At 32.2% G+C, this 16750-nt stretch overlaps 1 pseudogene; it reads left to right on the top strand.

Moving 5' to 3' along the window:
- Positions 1-2509: 2509 nt before the first annotated feature.
- On the top strand, positions 2510-16392 carry LOC129303030 (probable LRR receptor-like serine/threonine-protein kinase At1g06840; annotated as a pseudogene).
- The last annotated feature ends 358 nt before the right edge of the window (positions 16393-16750 follow it).

Here is a 16750-nt window from a genome sequence, read left to right as displayed (position 1 = left end):
TTAACATATATTTTTACTATTAAATTTTAATTTTAAAAAATGCGAGTGCTCCATTTATGTTTATAATTGTCAAACAAATGACATTGAAAATATATAATGAATAAATTATGAGGGATATACACATGTACAATGAATTGACCAATTGAGAGAGGGATATTGAAATGTAACCAAAGTATATAAATTAATGAAGGTGAATGAATTTTGCACCAATGAGCTGCTTGCTTACTGTGACGTTTGTAAAATATAGTTGATTGATAGTTGATTGATTGATTGAGAGTTTTAACATATATTTTTAATATTAAATTTTAATTTTAATTGTTTTATTTTAATTGAAAAATTCCTTAAATATATGCTCCCTCCATTCAATATTATATTTTTTTGAAGTATCATGTTATAAAATATAAAATATTTTAGGTCTTTCAATATGTAATTATTTTTTTTCAAAAAATACTCTTAATTAGGAGTGTAATTAATAAGATCTTTTAATCAATATAACTTATTAAATAAGGGTAAATATAAAAAGAGCATGTAATTTTAAAAATAATTAATAATAAATGTGAATGCATGTAATTCAATAAAAAATGTAACACATAGATCAATTAACTAACTCAATAGTTGACTTTTTTTAATTAAAATTAAATTCAATAGTTGATTTTTCAATTGCATTATGTATGGTTTCTTCTAGCAATTCGCAATCAACACGAACTGTTCTTTTTTTTTTTTTTTTATGACGCAACATGAATTATCTGTTAATTTTTATATTTATGGCCATGGGAATCTACTTCAATTTCAGGACTAAGTCAGTGCAATTGGACAAGTTGGATTAATTAGTTGGCGAAAGCGGAGAAAATATCACATTTCAAAATCATGAATTAATTTTTTTACTAAAACTAGTTGCTAATAATTAATTTGGCTTATATGGTTCTGTACACGTTTGATTAGTTTCTGGAATTTATTTCAACTCGTTGACTAATTCGCTCTTATGCTCATTAGTTAGACCATTTCATATGTTTGAGTGTTGAATCACAATCGAGATAACATGCTTAACTGGTTTCACCTAATTTTCCATTATTTTGTTTGTAAAATACTTCCTTTAAATTTAATACAGCCATCTAGCCCACATTAATGCCTAATTAAAATTTGAGTTGTATTAAAAATAACAAGACTAACCTAAGCTTGAGTGCAAATGTCTTCCTAACTTTAAAGTATTGTTTTAAAAACTGGACCAAATTATGTGGCCGAACTAGTTAGACCATCGACTAAAGTCATTAACGACTCGGTTTAGATTAAAAAAAAACTATTTTTATAGTTAAGCTAGAATAAATTGGAGTTGAGTCGCTATTAAATCGAAAATTAAATTAGAATGATTTTTAAAAAATTGAACAATTTATAAACATAATGAAAGAAACTAGAAAGACCTAGTTCAAAATAGAGTTGAAGTACAAGGATTTACAAAGCAATTTTCTCTCAATAAGATTTCAACTTTGACCCTTTAATTAGATTTATTTGAATTTCTTATTATTCCATTGACATATAACTTGATAAACTTGAGTGTGTTATTGATTTATCACCACTTACTCAAACTAATTTGAACCCTCGATTTGTGAGACTATTATAATGAATAGTAGTTCTACAGGTATTTTTAGACTATCTTTAAAATTTTTATTTAATACAATTATATATGGTATACCTAAGACTTGATTTTGAGACTATAGGATAAACTGATTTAACTAATTGAACTAAGTACCTTAAAGTAATGCATTTGAATTTTGAACTACTTGTGATTGGTTGCCAGCAATATTTTTTTTATTTACTACATAAGAAATGTTTATTCCTTAGATCTATGGCACTTGTGATCAATTTTTGCCATGTGAGCTAGATTATATATAGTTATAGCATGACAATGGTCCTGTATTTTAAAAGAAATATAAAACCAATAAACATTAATCAAGTTAGTAATAATTTGACCATTAAACTATAAAGTTAAGATCAAATTTCATTGTCAATATAAAAATTTTGTTAATAAATTTTATACTCATTGAACATGAAGGCATGTCCCGTGGTTGGTGAGCTCCATCTCATGTTCTCAACTCACCAATTATATATATATATATATATATATATTAAAAAAAAAGAAATATAGAAGAATTTAGAAACTGAGAAATTAAAAATTCAATAAAGAAAATGTCGACTCATTCTCCCGCTTCAATGGTGGTTGGCACAAGAACCGGCATTGTTTCCCTCTTGCAGTTTTTTATAGTTTCGTGATTATCTTATTCATGCAGAAAATAACGGTCATTACTTGCGGAAAGTCAAATCTCCAATCCCTCATTAGAGAACAGAGTGAATGAGTGATCCTATTTTTCTATCATAATCTCATGCTCTCATCATATTCTTGATTAGGAAGCTACTTACTTATAGTGAAAACGATGGCCATCGTCGTCACCATCAGCAACAATTTCTGCAGCATTTTTATATTTGTCTCCCATGCTGCAGCTTGCTTGTATAGGTATTTTACCAGCTGACCATTTGTTAATGACTTAATGTTCGTCCATATTACTCTCTTGCAAGTAACGAACTTTTCAGCGTTCGACATTATATGTGTTGTCTGATTTTGCTCGATTAAGTTGTTTTACTTCGTTCCAAGCGCTGTTCGGTAAAAAGGGTATGCCATTATGTTTTCCCCCATAGCTACCTACTGCTGGGCTTTTCACTTAGAGGCATTCATGGTGTTGCTTTTTGTTTTATTCATGGGCATAGATGTTTCTTACTGGTTTTGTTGTAACTAGGACAAGAAAGTTGCCACGTTTAGTTCATAAGAGATATCTTGAGAAGATTGGTGCTTCCTACCTTCTTGGATTGGGATGTCTCTTTCAAAAGGCTGGACGTATGAAGTTGTTTTTAGCTTGTGGTTCTACTGCTTTTTGCCACTGGTTGCTGCACAGGATTTAATCACTAATCCCATTGAAGGTAATTCTTTCCTTTATGTATTCTTTGCTTGTCACTTTCATCTCTGATATTGTTAACTTGCCTTTCTGGAAATGGTAACTTCTCTACCCGGAGTTAAGTGAATCTGCCAATATATTTATTGGCATCTCTCCATGATTATGGGATATCATATCATTGGATATAATTATCAGCAAAATCCACAGATAGGATACTCATGTCCTTCATTAATATCTGCACTGCTATAGTACAAATTTGATGTCTTGGTTATCATTTAATTGATAAGACATGGGCCATCCAGTTTGGGTGTCATCACTATCAGAACTATCATTGCAATGTATGGATTCTGAGAACAAACCTGGCTAGCAGTTTAGGGTGAGCTTTGTGTAGGTAATAAGTGACAAAGGAATCAGCAACTGTAATGTATAATGATGTTTTTATTGATGATATGTTGATTTCATTTTCATTCATATGCAGTTGAAGCATTGGAAACCATCAAGCGAAGTTTGGTTGATCCTAATAGAAATCTGAGCAACTGGGATCGAGGAGACCCATGTAGATCTAACTGGACAGGGGTTGTATGCTATAATACAACATTAGATGATGGTTATCTCCACGTTCAAGAATTGTATGATTTTGTTTCTCACATTCTACTGCTATTTTGTGAAATCCAGGCAGTCATGTCTATGCTCCTGATTACCATAATTTATTTATGTTTATTTATCTTCTCTGTTTAGATGCAAATAAACTCACAATCATGTCTATACCAAACACTTTTAGTCAATAATCGTGCTCATCGATACTGACCTCTAGCATCACTATTATCCAATACTTGGCATGCGTAGAATGACATATTTCAATCTATACATCTGATGGGAGACAATTTTGATTTACAAGAATATTTGGTTCTTAATTCATTGCATTTCCAACACATATGTTTAAGAACCTTGTTTTTGCTTCTACTTTTGTCGCTAATTTTGTTTTTCTTGTCTGTAGGCAACTACTGAATATGAATCTTTCTGGATTTTTGGCACCAGATATTGGCCGCTTGTCTTATCTGAAAATATTGTAAGAGAATATTTGCATTGATGTTCATCATATTCACATGTGTGATCACTATTCAATTTCACAATTTCTGTATGCCTTAGTTGCTCAAGAATATGGCATAATTGAACTAAATATTTTCATCATTTAGCGGCTTACTATTTTCCTTTTTCGACTCTCCCCTCACGCTTTCTTTTTATTCTTGAAGGAGCTTCATGTGGAATGACATATATGGGACTATCCCAAAGGAAATTGGCAATATCAGGACCTTGGAGCTGTTGTAAGACGGGCCTCCCTGTTGGATCATATTGTTTATAACTCAGTTCTTTAATCATCTTTGTGAATTTTGAATCATTTAAATATATTAGCTCATAAATAAATTTGTTAAAGCACCAACTTAGAGTTTCACTACCTGCAGGTAAATTGAATTCAACTGATGGTTGTGGGCGTTTTAACCAGATTAAAAAAAGAAAAAAAAAAACTGCTGGTTGTTGGGAAAAAGTTAAATGTTATAATAAGCATAATCATATTTTAACATGAATTGCTACGTCAAATCTGCTTTCTTTCTCATATATAATGAACTTTCTGGCAGGCTCTTGAATGGTAACAGATTAACAGGTCTTCTGCCTGAAGAGCTTGGATATTTTCCAAAACTGAGAAGAATACAAATTGATGAGAACAAAATATCAGGACCTATACCTACATCATTTGCAAACCTGAACATGACAAAGCACTTGTATGTTTTCTATGAAGAAAGTTCAAGCAAAGAATGGGCACTTTTTTACTTGAAAGGAATTCATTTATTTTTCTACCCTTATTTCTTTCCAAAGAAGAAAAAATGAGAAAAGAAAATTAATAATTCGTTTATTCCTATGGAGCAGTCACATGAACAACAATTCAATTAGTGGACAAATCCCACCAGAGCTCTCCCGCTTGCCAAATCTGATTCACCTGTAAGTTGGAAATTGGATATCAAAGACATAATTGAAACAATTGAGACATTTCGTTATCTAGGTTTAATCCTTGATCGTCATGCTTATATCATGTTATTTGTCTCTGGACCTGCAGTCTTCTTGACAATAACAACTTATCAGGATCTCTTCCTCCTGAGCTCTCCGAGTTGCCCAAGATACTTATAATGTACGAATTCTTCTTCTTTATGGAATACGTGTGTATATAGATACTCAGTTGTTGATGCAACAATCTAGTGCTTTTCCCCATCTTCAAAAAGATGGTGCATTTCAGCTCTGTTATTTGCATGTTTTTGCAATTGATTTTAAGTTGTCAGGAAAAAAAAAAAAATCAAATTTAGTACAGTTATGGAAAAAGAGAGGAGAATCTATATGTTTCAAACTAAGACAGAGTGAAACTTATTCCATCATTTAGCACAGATACAAATATCTGGGAAACAATTGGTATGCTTTTTTCAGTTTTCTTGCTCAATGTGTTTTGCTGCGAACTTCTTGTTTGGATGACCGTGCATTTATAAAGATGGATTGATATAATGACACAAAATTCAAGGAGTTTGAAAAAGTTATTGAAGGTCTAGAAGGTTGGACACAAGGATTGTTATAGGGGGGGTAATTGACTAATTGCCAACTTCTGTCGCATCTTTCCCCCTACTCAGCTAACTCTCTATAAACTTTCCAATGAGTCAGTTAGTAATGGTATCAAACTAATTCTTTTACAAGAATTATTCATATATCAAGGGGACACAATAATTGATATAGAAATTTCCTTTTGGCATATGGTTTCTATCAAGAGACAACAGGGATTTTGTACAAAGTTACATTATTGCAGCTTAATTACAGTAATTTATTAAGTTCAAATGCTAACTGCTTAGAAGTAAGAGCTGCAAAACCGTGTTTTGTCTAGCAGTACCATTAGTGTTTTGGTTTACATAGACATTGGGCACAAGAAGATAATTAATTGGGTAAATGGTAGAAAACTGCAAGGCTGGTGTTTTTGCCAAGAATGTCTTGTTGATGCTCATGTTATTAACTGTTTGAATAATTTTCTGATAGAGCTGGAAAATTTATCAAAACATATGAGAGGAAATTGAGGGGGAGACAAGGGTCAAAGAGGAAAGATCCAGCAGATCAAAGTTATTATCCTAAGGGTCCTGATAATGGGGAGCAAGTAATAATACTTGTAGTGTGGCTGTAGACTCAACGTAGATGCTAGAGTCACCTTTTGGGTTGCATTAATATTTTGCTATGTTTTGGGGAGGACTCTCAGAGAATGTTTTAGAGAGAAAGTTAGATGTGAGGAGGACTGTCTTTGGTATTGTGTTCTTGTGTTTTCAGTATTTGGTAGGGAATAAAGTTTTGGCCAGAATTAGTGAAGGTTCATTTTGTAACATTGATTCGGTTTATTCAGTCATTAATAGCAAAACCTCAGTATTTTCCTTATGTATTGCCTGTTATTGTTGAGTTTTGTTGTTGTGCATTTAATTTTAAAGCTGGGCTCTATCATATTCCTTATTGGATAATTACATTTTTCAAGAATTTATTGGATCTTCTTGTCCTTGCAGTCAACTTGATAACAATAATTTCAGTGGGAGTACCATTCCAGAGTCTTATGCCGACATGCCGACATTGTTGAAATTGTAAGCGTATTTTCATCTTGTCATCTATTAGTAGTTTCACAAGTGTGAGGAGTATACCTGAAATGCAAGAGCCTTTGTATTAAATTTTGATTTTGAAAACTTATTTGAGATGAAACGTATATGGTTTCTCATATGTAAAAATGACGGTAACAATAACAACAACAAGCCTTATCATACTAAATGGATTGGCTACATGGATTGCATGACATCATCATGCTTTATTATCAACCAAGCTTCTAGAAATATTATTAACTAAGAGGTTTGTTTAATAACTTTCATAAGTATTCTCTTTGACTTTTCTCTACCTGTCTTTACCAAGCTCAAAGCTTTTTGTTCCACTCTCTTTGCTGGTGCTTCCCACAGCATTCTCTACCCTTTAAACATGACCAAATTATTTTAAATGATTTTTTATCATTTTTCCCACCAAAGGTGTCACGCCTACTTTTGCCCCATATATGCTCATTTTGTGTTTAAAAATTACAATTGTACAAAAATGCAAATGTTAGCTTGAAACATAAAAAGTGGAAGGGAAAAGGTTAAAACCTTAAAATTAAAATTCTAGACAATGCTAATGGAAACCATATTAGATTTATGGAAATAATAATGTACTCTGTTGTGGTCAAAATCTCAAAATTAAAATTTGGTATTAGACATTAGGTGCTTTTGTGCGTGGGCTTTAGTTTTTTGGAGATTTATATTAAAGTCCCATAAAAAAATTAATTACTACAAAGTTTATTGACAATTAAACTAAAGCTATTTGTCAATGGACTTAATTTAGTTGTTAATGAACCTTATGTAATAATTAATTTCCTTTCGTGGGACTTAAATGTAATTCTCCATTAGCTTTTCAAGCTTCTCCTTTGACTTGTTTCTATTATTTTTGTACTTTGATACATATTTTTTAGCTTCAGTTGTGGACTACGTTATCCCCAAGTTTTTGGGTAGCTCCATTGTATTCTGCACCAGCTTGTCCACTTTTCTTTACTAATTTTCCCCTCTTTGGTCTATTTCCTTCTCTCTTTATCCCAAGGATGCCTTATTCTCCCCCTAATCCTCTGTGTGAAAATTGACTTCTTTTATCGTCAAATTATTCTTTAATTTGAGTATGGCAATGCTGTATTTTCAAGATTGATTACCTATCTGTATCATTGTTTTTATCAGGAGCCTTAGGAATTGCAGCTTGCAAGGAGAAGTTCCTGATTTCAGTGGGATACCGGAACTTGGTTATCTGTAAGTTCAGTTTCCTTTTTCCATCAACTTATTTCATGGTGATGATTCATATGAATCTATATTACAGGATGGAACTTCACCTAACACAAGTTAAGAATTAGACATGCATGTTAATTAGAAACTCTAATACTTTATTATATTGTTTTTGCTGACTAATATTTCCAAATTCTAGTGATCTTAGTTCTAATCAGTTGACTGGATCAATTTCTCCCAATAAGCTTTCTGACAATGTCACGACAATGTAAGAATATATTATCCAAATAGTTTTTCATTTATTATTTTTGCATTTGATTATTTGGATTCCATATGTTGATTTCTCCTTTAGTGGTAAGTTCTGTGAGTCTACAAATAACAGAAATTTCCTATATTTTTAGTATTTGACTAATAGAGTACTGAGATAATTGGTGATTTGGGGCTAGAAATAGTAGGAATAAATATTATTTTTAATTTTTAATTTATTTTAGATATTTTATATTTAATAATATTATTTAGATTTTATCTAGATATAGATTTTAGGATATTTTATTAGTATTTTATCTAGATATATATTCTAGGAAATTTTATTCAGCTTTTATGTAATTATCTAATTATTTAGATTTTATTCATTATTTTAGATTGCATTTAGCATTATAAATATGTTTAGCAACTCAAAAGCAGGCATATCATAAATAAGATAGACTTTTGAAACTTTTCACCCTCTGGGTATTCTAAGTGTGGCTATTGAAAGTATAGAACAGAATTTTTATTCTATATCATCTTGATAGATTGACTTTTTCTATTTTCTTCCATCACTTCTATGGTCTTTTATTAATATTATGAAATTAGATTCTAATTTCACATGTCAATAGAGATTTATCTTATTTATTTCTCTCTATCCATCTTGGATCCTATCATTGACATTTAAGGATTCATGTAGTGATTTATCAAACAACAAGCTTACTGGAACAATTCCATCCAATTTTTCCATTCTCCCTCTTCTTCAAAAATTGTAAGTGGACTTGTGTTTTTATCCTTTAAGTGAAATGCAATCTATCATTTCTCACCTTATCTTGCATATAAAATAGGGCTAAAAGATAAAAATACCTATTAACTTTTTTTCCAAAAGCACATAATATCCTTAAGTGAATAGGGGATAAAAAAATATCTATGAACTTTTTTTAACAAGTGCAATTTTTCCCGAACCATAAAAAATGGCAAATGTCTGTTAGTTTTAACGCCCGACGTGATTGTGGGACCCACCCTACAAAACTAATAGGCATTTGCCATTTTTCACACTCTAGGGAAAGTTGCACCCATTAACATAAGTTCATGGATATTTTTGCACCTCTATTCACTTAAAGATACTGAGTGTTCTTGGGAAAAGTTGATGGGTATTTTTGCCTTTTTATCCTATAAAATATCTTGTCAGGTTACTTGTTCAAGATTAGCATTTGATATTTCTTTTTTCATTGATTATGGGGATAAGGAAATGACTCTTTCTCACATTTCATAAACCATGGTAGGTCAATTGCAAATAATTCTTTGAATGGCAGCATTCCTTCCGCCATTTGGGACGACAAGACATTAAATGTAGCAGAAAAATTTATAATGTGAGATTTTAATTGATAAGCTCAAAATTTTCATGACTTGAATTTCTTTTTAGGGAACTCATGTTTGTCTGCATCCAGGGTAGGGGTAAGTTTTTTATTTAACATGTAGAATGAGTGTTCACATGAAAACACATTTTTATTTTTTTGAGGTACTTTTGGGTTAATGTCATTTGCATCCTCTTCATAGATGCATTTGACTTTTATACTCTTGATTTCTTGATTTAACTTTTCAATCCTGTATATTGCAGGGAATTTCAATATAATAACTTTACGAGCATATCAGGCAGTACCAGCCTTCCTCCTAATGTCACACTCAGGTATCTTTGTAAGCCTATTTTTAATATTTATACTAAAGACAGGGAATTTGAAATTTCATCTTACCCTTCTCCCTCTTGCTATGAATTAAGAAGCAGAGATGCTAGCATAGAAGCAGAAATGACTATGTATTAGCATCCAACGGCTCTTTGTTGAAGTGTTTATGTTTGATAATTATACATGTTTTATGAAGACATGATTGTCTTTTTCTGAAGCTCAAAATTTATTCTTTTGTCAGTAGATGTAGCATGCTTTCTATCATTTTCAGATAGCTTGTGACATAACTATTTAGAATAATGCTGTTTTCAGGCTTGAGGGAAATCCTCTATGTTCAAATGATAGCCTAGCTCACTTCTGTGGATTAAAAGCCAATGATTCTGACACTAAGGTTTCAACATACTTTAATGGTAGCTGTCCTATTGCAGCATGTCCCCCTCCTTTTGAATATTCTCCATCACCTCCAGAGGAGTGCTTTTGTGCAGCCCCTTTGATTGTTGATTATCGGTTGAAAAGTCCAGGAATTTCAACTTTTCCTTCTTATATAAATTTATTTGAGAACTATCTCACAGAAAGACTTGGCTTATTCATATATCAACTATACATCGATGCATATTTTTGGGAAAAAGGGCCACGACTGAGAATGTTCTTAAAGCTTTATCCTATCTTTGATGCTCAGAACCAAAGCTTACATATTTTCAATAGAAGTGAGGTTCTAAGGCTACGAAGCATGTTCGCAAATTGGTTCATTCCTGATGACAAGATATTCGGCCCTTATGAACTACTTGGCTTCCATCTCCTGGATCCTTATAAGGATTGTAAGTCTTGAATAAATCAACCTTTCCATGGCTGAGTTATTGATGGAACTTTAAATTAATGTTTCCTTTCAGCAGTACAATATGACAAAGTCACGTATCTATTAATTTTAATTGTTCATTATTTCATTTACCACAAGTTGTAAGTTTGTGGTGTCTTCCAGCTTCCATAAAACAAATTTTGTTTCTCTAACCTGGTCATATGTGTGTATCACATGTTAAAGTTTGTAAACTGGTAGAAATTTTTATCTCTCTCCCTTGCTTATTAGTATATGCTTGATTTGAAGTTGCCCTAAAAGTTAATTTTTGCTGACAAGTTCTATCTGTGGTATTCTAGTTGAGGTGACATATCCTTGAAGCATGCTTTAAGTTAAGTATGAATAAGGTGACAAATTTATTGAGTGAAAAATCATAATGAACTGCATAATTTAGTTTGAATCCTCTTCCTAAAAATCATAATGAGAAATGATATTTTCATTGCTCTCAAGCATAGCTTTAAACAGAAGCCTGGTTTGAAATGAATGAGGCTAATAACTGAGGTTGCAAAGCGTTAATTTACCCACATAGAATATGATTGTTGCAAAGTGCTGTAGGGATGTTCTCATTCTTAATCTCAATATTTTGACAGTTATAGAAACCTCTCAAAAAAGTTCAGGGATAAGCAAGCGTGTACTGGTTGGCGTAATAATAGGGGCAGTTGCCTTTACCGTCATATTATCTGCAATTGTCAGTCTTGTTATAGCCAAAGTGCTCATGAGAGGCCAACGTACAATATCAAAACGACATCAAAGTAAGTATTGCAACAGAAAAAAGCTAGTGCATCATTGTTTTTCATTTTTGACTTCTCTAAAGTGTTAAGTCTTAATGAGAAGTCTTGACATTGTTGCACCTTTCATATTGTTCTTTAGGGCCATTCCTGTTGGTCTGGATTTTGAGATTCTCAAGAATGTTGCCTATTCTTCCACTCTTTTATGTCAATTTGAAGTCAAGGAAAAGTTTTAATAGGAGAGAAATTAATGAAATCGAATGAAAGGTACACTAAAATCTGCTATATAATTAACATGGCATATTATTCAATAGTTAGATATTTGATTGTTTTTTAGGATCAACATCATTCTTTGGTTTTATGACCTCTCCTATTTTCTTCACTTTATATCATTTTCCTAGGAAATTTATTCTATCCAACATTAAAGATATCGTAACAGCTTAGCTTTTAAAATCAAAATTTATTATTATTATTTTTACTTCAAATGAGAATTTTGAAGATTGGTTTTGCCGTATAGCACCTTCAGTAGATGGGAAGTCTTCTCTTCCTGAGCACATACCTGTTTCTCTTTTGGGATATCTATTTGCAAGATATTAACTTGTTACATCTTGTTATTACTGATTAGAAACCTTTGAACATAGGCCTCCTTCCTTTATTTGCAGCTTCAAAGGCTTATATAAACATTGATGGTGTAAGGGACTATACATATGGAGAGATGGCACAAGCTACAAACAATTTTAGCAGCACGGCACAAATTGGCCGAGGGGGTTATGGGAAGGTGTATAAAGGTGTCCTTGCTGATGGTACTGTGGTTGCCATAAAGCGTGCGCAAGGGGGATCACTACAAGGTGAGAGGGAGTTCCTTACAGAAATACAATTACTATCCAGGCTACATCATCGTAACCTTGTGTCTTTGATTGGATATTGTGATGAAGAAGGTGAACAGGTACTTTTGGTTTTGATTTTTAAAATTTATGCTCATTATAATTTTTCTTTTAATGAAAGCTACTTCTTGTTTTATCCTTAAGTTTCTCATATATTTTCATGTTCACACTTTCAGTTTCTTACGTTTTTCATCTTGGTTGTTGCTTTATGATTGCAGATGTTGGTTTATGAATTTATGCCAAATGGCACACTTAGAGATCATCTTTCTGGTACATCATTTGTTCTTACTATCTGCATTTACACCTTGGTGTCTATTGCATTTTACTGACAACTGCCCTAGTTTGCTAAGAGACAACAGTTGCCCGACATTCTAGGGATGTTAAAACTTTTCCTTGATCTATCTGTTTCTAATATAAAGTACAAATAAAATTGGAAAAGGGATATTTTATTCCTCAAACAAGGCATGCTTTTGTATATAATGTCATCATGTAATTCATATTTTAGAACTATGGGTGTATATGGCTGCGTTGGTTTAGTCCAACCTTATCAAGGCACTTTGTCCCCTAAATTGTTAAACATATGTCTGTGATCATGCAAGTGGGAATTATTATAATTCTCCACTTCTTTTACCCTATCATGGCAGACGATACATTTTGCTATCCTAGTTGTGGCTTTCATCACAAAATACTTCCATTGGCCCATCAACACTAAATTTAAGCACTTTTTTGGCCAAAAATTAAATTTAAGCTCTTTAAACAGTCTCAACAGCCAAATTCTTCACCTATCCTAATGCTAATGTGCCTAACTCAGTTGTAATTTCTGGCAGTGAATAACATTTATACCTTCTTACATGGTAAAATATCTGATGAACATTCATTCAAAGGCTCCACGCCCATGTTTTTTCCTCATTATCGTAGTTATTTTTAAAATTTTGAATATTCTATCCTATGTGTTGCATAGCTATTATCCTAGATCATTAGTTTATATGTTGTGCAGGCGTCTTTTGGATAATGGTCTGTGTAATCCCACAAATGCTGAATCCATAATTGTGACAAGTTACGATTACTAATAAAATAAACATTTTAAAAATATAATTAAAAAATAAAATACGTAGCTCAAGGTAAGTCATATTTATCAAATTCTACCACTATTCATAAGCCACTAACTTCCTATAAAAATTACTCCCTCCAGTCCTTTTTATAAGGCACTATTAACTATTTTCTTAAGAGTAAGAAAATTAGTTAAATGTCAAATACTTTTACAGCTCTCGAAAATTACCCTTAATCAAACTGTAGCCATCATTTAAGCTAAGAGTGAAAGAGATAATGACATTTTTGAAAATGTGTCATTAATGTTTCAGTAAATGTTGTAAGGGGTCTTGCATTAAGGACCAATATGAATGGATGGGGTCTTATAAATAGGATTTGAAAGAGTATAAAATTATTGATTAAAACTTAATCATAATTAGGAGATAAATGTGGAAATAAAATGAAAGAAAAAGAGCTGACAGAATGAATTAAAAGATAGAGATAATAGAAACTAAAACTAAAAATGCACATGATAAATACCACGGATAGAAGTCAGAACCACACACAATGTAGCCAAACATAAATCAAGAATACCTTGAGAAGGAAATTTACAATAGCTAAGATTATTATTTTTTAACTGCTAAACTATATTACAGTTATCATAAAATTCATTACACTAACCTTCTGGTTGTGGGAAAAGTTGTCTTCTTGTCTTCATATCACATTCCCTTCTTCCAATCTTTTACTTTTTATTTGTCATACCAAGTGCGTTTTACTTGTTTTACAACAGCTACTTCTAAAAAAGCTCTGAGTTTTGCCATGAGGATGAGGATTGCACTAGGGTCAACTAAAGGTATTCTGTATCTACATACAGAAGCCAACCCACCAATATTCCATCGAGATGTCAAGGCTAACAACATATTATTGGATTCTAAGTTCATGGCAAAAGTTGCTGATTTTGGGCTATCCAAGCTTGCCCCTGTTCCAAACACTGAGGGAGCGACGCCAGCTTATGTATCTACAGTAGTAAAAGGGACCCCGGTAAGAGGGTTATGATTGATTTCAGTTTGCCACAATTGAGTGCTAATATGTTGCATGACAAATAAAGTTAGTAATTTTGCTTAAAGGTACAACATCCTACAAAATTTAAAAAGAAATTGGAGAAACAATACTTCTAGTTTATTTGAACCTTTGCCAAAGAAACCTTTATCAAAGGCAATGATTGAGGTCATTCCATCCTCCCTCTTTAGCAAGAATAATCTTGTAATTGGCAAAATAGAATAATAAGATATCTAAGAACTTATTGTTGAAGTGTCATCATTAGTAAAAATACATCATTGACAAAATCACATAATAAACATTTTGAGGAGTTCTTCAAATAAATATTTTTTCTTGCTCCCTCATCATGATGCATCTGAGTTAGAAAAAATGAAATAAAAATATAACTTTTGGTCTCTAAACTTTTCCTCAATTATCAATTAAATCCTTAAACTTTAACTCAAAACAACTCAATCATCATAGTTTTTGAATTCAGAACTACTCAATTCTTATTGTTGTTTTAACTTAATACAACTCAGTTCCTATAATTCCTTGACTCAATAAACTACAAGGGCTAAAGTAGTCAAAGTTTAGGGACCAAATTGATAATTGAGGGAAAGTTCAGGGACTAAAAGTTATATTTTCTCAAAAATGAAATGCAATGAATTAATTATGGAGACTTGTTAAGATCTGACCAAAATTGGTGGCTGCCCAGATCTGGCTGTTGTAGATCCAACCTTTTCTGATCAAATTTTTGCCTCAATCTATTATTTCCTTTTTAGTTTATCCTTTTCTTTATTGTATAGTTTATCTTCATTGTTCTTTATGTATATCTATGGCATCAATTTCATGAGGCTTAAATGGTTGGCTTGAAGTTGTAGTTACACTCTTTTTCTATTTCAATAATATATTAGAAGAATTTGGAATGTTTTGCATTTTTTTCTTCATTAATATTTGTGTAGTCTACTACATAAGCAATGTTCATCTATGTAGGAAATGCATATCTTCCAGGAGGCCTAAAAGACATATTCCATAAGTTATTTTCTTTCAAATGGATGAGTGTCAACTTGATAAGAGATATTCTTAAATTTGATGATTAATTCTATTCACTGTTTTAATTTACAGGGTTATCTTGATCCAGAATACTTCTTAACTCATAAATTGACTGACAAGAGTGATGTTTACAGTCTTGGTGTTGTATTTCTGGAACTACTGACAGGGATGCAGCCAATCTCGCACGGGAAAAATATTGTTAGAGAGGTATTTCCTGATATTGGACTTGCTTTCTCTTTTAACCAATAGTGATTGTTCAAGCTAGGCTCAATCATTTTGATGTACATTTATTTGATAAAATAAAATATGGAATTGAAACTTCTGATTTGCACTCCTACTTCATTTTATACTTAACCTTCATACAATGTCCATAAGTATAAACTGTCTTTCAAATTAAACCTTGGCACTTGTCATTGGCATGGAATTATTTATCTATAGCCTTAAACTCTACCTTATCTTTTTCAGGTTAATGTTGCATACCAATCTGGTGTGGCGTTCTCTATCATTGATGGATGCATGGGGTCATACTCCCCAGAGTGTGTTACAAATTTTTAGCTTTATCATTACAGTGTTGCAAGATGAGCCAGAAGCACGGCCTAAAATGGCAGAAGTGGTTCGAGAGCTCAAAAACATATGGTCTTTGATGCCTGAGACTGATACTAAGAGAGCTGAGCCTAATACTAGGAGAGCTAAGCCTGTAACTCCTAGTAGTGATTCTGGAGTAGTGTTCAGTTCATCTTCATCTTCTACTTTAAAGGCTTCCTATGTATCCACAGATGTGTCAGGTAGTGACCTTATTAGTGGGGTGGTACCAACCATCCCACCAAGATAGAACCTGATGAAACTTGCAACTGCAGCAACACTTTATGTAATCTTAGAATTCTGGTGTCTTGTGGATTCATCATAGACACATTACACAATGTTATCTAGTTATTTCTGTATATTCTTTTAAAGTAATTTGTTGTGTAAATTTGATTCATATTGAGCATTAACTGGTGGCATGTGGATTTTATACACTATACACTTGTTGAATTGTGGTGTTCGGAAGTTCAATCTCATAAGTACTTGGAAAGTGAAATCTGTTTGAGACTGAGGTGGCTTTTACAAAGCTGTATTCTCATTATTCTACCATTTGAATGGGGGTAGAACTATACGGTTTTCCTAATAAGGAGTTCTAATTAACCCTTGAAGTTGTTGCATTACTGAATGATTGCCAAAAAATTGTGAATTTTCTTTTCAAGGACATAACTTGAAGCATAAAATTAGATTAGTCAGAGTCCAATATGGTTTCTCAATATCAGATAATTTAACTAAAAAAGAAAGTTAAAGCATTGAAAGATTGACACTTGAAGATGATCCCAGCCCTTGTCAATAGCATCAACCTAAGCAACCTCGTAAAAAGGTTTGAACAAAAAGAAATATCATAATATATGATT

Source organism: Prosopis cineraria, unplaced genomic scaffold (genome assembly GCF_029017545.1).
Source record: "Prosopis cineraria cultivar Desert tree isolate PC_DT_omini unplaced genomic scaffold, ASM2901754v1 PC2, whole genome shotgun sequence".
NCBI classification, from domain to species: domain Eukaryota; kingdom Viridiplantae; phylum Streptophyta; class Magnoliopsida; order Fabales; family Fabaceae; genus Prosopis; species Prosopis cineraria.
Note: the sequence above shows the minus strand (reverse complement) of the source record. Positions and strands in the feature narration are given on the sequence as shown.